The sequence below is a fragment of the Melospiza melodia genome, chromosome 21 (assembly GCF_035770615.1).
Source record: "Melospiza melodia melodia isolate bMelMel2 chromosome 21, bMelMel2.pri, whole genome shotgun sequence".
Taxonomy (NCBI): Eukaryota; Metazoa; Chordata; class Aves; order Passeriformes; family Passerellidae; genus Melospiza; species Melospiza melodia.
In genome coordinates, this window is record NC_086214.1 from 8,551,580 (window position 1) to 8,557,532 (window position 5,953).

Genomic DNA, 5,953 nt, shown 5'->3' on the forward strand with positions numbered 1-5,953 from the left:
TCCTACTGTTTCACAATCACTTGAGTTGCATGCATTTCCTTACATATTCCCAGTGTTCCTGTGGTATGGTTTAAACAGTAAATAGGCACTTGTTTGGAATGGCACTGTGGCTCTGACCCAAGCTCTGTGTGTTCACAGAATCTGCAGGCAGGACAGTGATGAGCCTCCTTGCTGTCCATATCCTCTGGCCTGGATTTGCAGACTTGTCCCCTGCTCCTTTCCTTTTTCCCCCCTGTGGTGCCTGCAACCTGCTTTGATTCCCTGCACCCTAAGGGGAGCAGGCAGAAGCAGTGTGAGTGTGTTCTGCTGCTGCCAGGGGGCAGAACAGCTCAAAATCCAAGGTGGGATGGCTTAAAAAAAAGGGATTTGTTACATCCTGCTGCTTTTGGAATGTGAGTGATGCAAGCAATTGTGTGCAGCTGCTTCATCCTGGAGTTCAGATGCAGGTAAGGTTCAGTAGATGCATTGTGAGCATTTGGGATTGAGCTCTGCAGCCAAAGGAGAGGAAGGAAGGGAGGTGAATTATCCCTCCTGCTCAGGTGGGTCAGGTGAGCAGTCTGAGAAGGTGGCACTGCCCCAGCCAGGTCATGGCAGTGCTGCCTCTGCACCACAGGCCTTTGAGAGAGAACCTCTGGCTGTCCAATATTGCAGTGGGCAGCATTATAAATACAGGTCCTTGGGGGCTGTGGTTACAGCTGGGCATAGAGCTGAGCCATATCCACTGAGAAATGAGCAGAAGTGGCTTTTGTTAAGGTTTATGAGCCACTCCCCATCCTGGTGTGCCTTGATGGTCATGGTGACAAAGTGCAAACCAGCATTACTCAGGGTTGTAAGTGTGGTGACTGCTGGGCCTTCTTCAGGTTTCTCTTGAAAGCATCTGCAGTGTTAGAAAAGACATTTTTCACAGATTATGGACAGCTTGTCTTCTTAAAGCAGTGGAATTTGAGGTATATATGTACTAGTGACAGTGTACAATCCCATGTATGGCATGTGAGGGTTCAGCAAGTTGATGAATTCAGTACCTGTTGTTTTGCTGGCCTAGGAAAGCAGGATGCTGATGGTTTGAAGCTGGAGTTACTGTTTGGAGGGAAGAGGCTAGAGGGTGCTCTTGCCCACTGTTCTGCTGGCAGATCAGGAGTGGTGCCAGCTGGATGGGATGGAAGGAAAGCAGGGATCAGGCACTGAGAGCAGCCTCAGTGTCTCTGCTGAGCTTTGTTCCCAGCAGAGCTCACACCTTGCACTGCACACACAGCTCCTGAGGGTGCTGTGTGTCCTCAGAGGAGAGCACACAACTGGGAATGGCTGAGCTGAGCAGAACCCAGGGCTGGTGCAGCATCACCCTCTGCTCCCTGCAGTTCCCTGCTGGGGCTCTGCCTTTTCCCCTCCTGGAGAAAGACTTGGTTCTAACAGCATTGGGAGCAGCAGTTCTAGCTGCCTTTAATGCCAGCTCAGCTTCCAACCCTGCTTTTCCCCCAGGCTAAGAGCACTTTCCTCTTCAGTCACTGCCCAGGATTACCCAGTAGATGAGTCTTCAAATGAGCCACAAAACTGGAGCTGTCACCACCTTCTCAGCTTTTCCAGCCTGGCAATGCTGCTGAGCACTTCTTATTTATGTTCTGTTCTGCACTGGGGCAAAACCACCTGAGTTCTTGCGTGGTTTTAAGCATCTTCAGCAGCTGCTTGGTCTTTCAGAAAATCAGTAGGACAGATTGTACTAGTTTGATGGGTTGTTTTACTTGCCTTTGGTGCAGTGAGAGTTAAGTTAGTTCAGAGAGGCCTGGGAAGATGTGCTGTGAAGAATATAAACCCAGCTGATGGTTTAGCTATGTCATTGCCCTCCAACTGCTTCTGCCAAGTCCTTTGGCCCTGCAGGTTTCCTCCACAGCTGCCTAAAGTTTGCCAGGACAAGCTTTAATTGAGGTTAAAAGGAAAGTAAAAACTTCTAAAATATTAAGGATTGAATTAATTGTGGTTCTTCCCAGTACTGTGTGAGGATTTGTTAGGACTTCCTATATCAAAATTCCAGATTAAGGAGGGATAGGACAGTAGATCTGTCCTGTAGGAGGTGGAAAACCAGGAGAATCTGTCTCAGCAGAAAGGAGCAGTTTGGGTTGTTCTCAGCATAACAGGGAGTAGTTCTACTCTGCTCTGTATCTCTATTTGTGCTCCATCTTCCAATAATACATTTTTTTTCGTGGCAAGAGTTTCATTTTGGAAATCAGTCCTGTGTGGAATGCTGGTGGTTTATTTATAAAAACAGGTCCAGCACTTGCCAAGCTCAACAAGGACATCAAGAGGGATGCCAGTGCAGGAGTGGCACGTGATCCTCAGAGAGCTGAAATGCCACTCCTCTATAAAATAACAGCTAAACATTTTCAGAGGCAGACAAATAGTTTCCATGCTGGGCCTCTGCAGCCAAACCCACCTCACCCTGAGAAGAAATGCAGCATTTAAGTTGCTCAAATACCACAGTCCTAAAGAGAGATATGGGGGCAGTGACTGAAGCCAATCTCTCAGGTCTCCGGGGCTTTGAGGCCAGGATCCAGGCAGTGCTGCTTTGCCTAATCTAGAACTGATAATTCCCATTTCCAGGGTAACAGAGCCCCTGTGATGATGTCCCAGTAGATGATGTTGCTGATGCTGCTGTAGCAGTTGCTTGTAAAGCTGTTGTACTAAAATATAGCTGTCAGAATGCACTGAAAACTGCCTTAAACTCCACTTTTCATACCAAGGTGATGATGTTTGCTGGAACTCAGGTGCCACCCTGATCCTGGAAGGAGATGCATAGGTTTGGCTGTTAGCCAAGCAAATAGCAGTGAGATTCAAAGTGCTCCAGCAAATTGGTGTGTTTGTGGGAGGCCTCATCAGCTGGATGCAGCTTCTTGACCTCATTGACTTCCAGGAACTCCACACACAAACGGTAAAGCCAAGGGAAGTCTGTGCAGACTTTGCATTTTTTCTTTAACATCCTTGTGGTAAGTGTCTGTTCTTGGCTCTGTTTGAGACAGGATACTGGCAAAACAGAATTTCTAACACATTTTAAGGACACAGGAAAGTCTTTGACCTGTGAGAATTTACTGTGCACGAATGAAGTACCCAGAAAACAGTGTCTGGGCAGGAAAGCTTAGAGTGACAGCCCAAGGAACATTAAGCTGCTCATGCCTTGGTAAAGAATTTGACTCGTGCAGGCTGGGGCTGGGAAGGAAAGCAATGACCGTGCATGTCTGACCTGGCAGGATCCAAAGTCCTGGCTCTGGCCCCTTTCCAGCAGCAGGATGAGGATTTTGGGCATTGCCTGGCACTGCACACACTGAGCCATCCTGCTGCTGTACAGCAGCAAACATCTGAGGAATGGCTGTTCTCAGGAGGATGAAAGGGAACAACTTGAACCTGTTCTCAGTGCAGAGCTTTAGAGGTTTTTGATGGTTGGTTCTTGTGCATCACATCCATCTTGGGTAGGAGCTGGCCCAGAGGAGTAATGGGGTTGCTATTTGCTTATCTGTTATGATAAACACTCAGAGCTGCTCTGAGCAAGCTCACGTCACAAGAGCTGTTTCATAATGTTGGTTTATAAACTCTTGGATCTCACCTCAGACAGGGATCCAGCTCTTCTCTCTGCATTGCTCAGCTGCTCTTGGTGTGCCCCTGTGGACAAACCAGGCTCCCCCATTGCAGACCCCACACCTGTGGTAAGGGCATTTAGTTCTCTCTGATGTTCACAGGTCAGTATTCAAATGGTGTTAAATTAGGAACACTCTGGATCTCTCAGCTGGGAGGTGTCTTTAGGAAAGGGTTTGGAAATTGAGCTCAGTGATTGCACTGAGATCTTTTGAGTTAAACTCAAGGGAGGAGGGATTTTCTCTAGAATCTCAAGAAATCAGGGATGATTAGGCAACCAGACCTTGTAGGGATCTATTTATCATGCTCTTAGTAAAACATTCACTAAGAGACTTCATTGCTTCTCTGCCACAGGCTTAACTTATCGGCTTTCAGTTTTGTGGTAGAAATTACAAAGATTTAAACTCTTTTATTTTTTGCCCCATTTTTTTTTGATCTTTCACCTAGCACCGTAAAAGCCGGAAATCTGTTCACCTTTCCAAGAGATAATATTTCTGTTTTCCTGATACCACTCTGATTACAGCAGCTGCATAAACATCTTTATACTCCCAGCCAAAAGTCTGCACACAAGTATGATTTGGCACCCCCAAGGCTGAATTCTCCTCCATCTGAATGCCAAAGCCCTGAGGACGGAGCAGCAGCCCCGGGAAATGCCCGGTCGGAAAGCTGGCGGCCCCGGGGGCTGCAGGTGCCCTCCCAGACGCTTCCCCACATTACAATGAGCAGAGGAGGGAGTTTCCTGCTCCTGCTGGAGCCCAGCCAGCCACTTTCTCATCATCCATATTCTTAAGTGGAAGAGCAGATGGATCAGTTGCTTCCTAGATACGACGCAAACACGGATGCGTTTGCAGACAGAGCTGCTCTTGTTTTGAAAGGAAGCGTGAGGCTGACCTGAGTGAGGAGCGGCCATCCCTTGGCTCTCCCTGCTGCCAGGGCTGAGTATTCCCCTCACACCACCCCTCAGGCTGTGCCAACTGCCCACTGTGCTCTCCAGCAGCTCCTCAGTCAGTTCTTACCGGCCCAGCCACAAAACTTTCATTTCTCCCAGGTTTTTTATCTTGTAGCTTAGTGATTCCCCTATTTTTCCATGTTGTGTGGTTCACTTTTTCTCTCCTTCAAATCCTGCTTCCCCTCCCTGCATCCCTGTCCAGCTGTAAAGCAAAGTGTCACAGGCTCTCTGCAACTCTCTTCAAGCTGCACTCAACAGATGCTTCTGTAACTTCAGGTTTTGGCATGATTAAAAAGTGGAGGAAGGAGCCTGGGAGCTTTAAAATAGGTGTGGGGTTGAAGCTGGCATGAAAACAAAAGCAGATACAAGTCACATCCTATTTTTTTTCCCCTTGAACCAAAGCAGAATCAAAACATCCTTTTGCTTTAGTCAAATTAAAACAAAATAGTCAAACAAAACACTGCTGTGAGTAAACAGAGTTGTTGACTTGTCGCTGCAACCCTCAACATCATCAGCTCTGGGTGAGCTGCAGGGGAGCTGTGACCCTGACAGGGGTGCAGAAAACTCCTCCTTGCCCATGGGCCACCATGTCCCGTGCTTGGGAGGGAAATTTAAGCAGAAAGAGTGTAACCCACAACCCTGAGTGTGTAACCCACAATCCTGAGGGGGTAAATCACAACTCAGAGTGTGTAAACCGCAACCCTGAGTGTGTAACACACAACCCTGAGGGTGTAAACCACACAGCCCTGAGTGCATAACCTACACAACCCTGAGTGTGTAAACCATAACCCTGAGTGTGTAAAACACAACCCTGAGTGTGCAACCCACAACTCTGAGTGTGTAACCCACAACCCTGAGGGTGTAAACCACACAACCTTAAGTGTGTAACCCACAACGCTGAGTGTGTAAACCACAGCCCAGAGTGTTTAAATCACAACCCTGAGGGTGTAAATCACAACCCTGAGCGTGTGGTTATTGTGTAGAGCCTGAGAGATCACTGCTCTGATGTGTGGATTTTGCCAGAGCCCTGAAGAGGGGCTGCACTGGCCCAGCCCTCTGTGCTGCTGGGCCATGGATGAGCACAGGGCCAGGAAAAGCTGGAATTGCTTTCTCCTCTTTCCGCAGCTTCCAGCCGGGCAGAGCCAGCGTCCCACCTGGCGGACGGGGACCCGCACGGGCAGGGGATGCTCTCGGGGCACAGGGCACAGGCTGGTCCCCCGGAGGGCGGCACGGGAGGCTCCCCCGAGCAGGGCCAGCCCCTGCGCTCGGTGCTGCAGCGGAGCCCGGCCCTCGGCCGGAGCCGGGGCTGGGGCCGCCCCCGGGGCCGGGGCCGGGGCCGGGGCGGGGAGAGGCGGCCGGGGCGGCGGCGGAGGGAGCGGAGCGGGG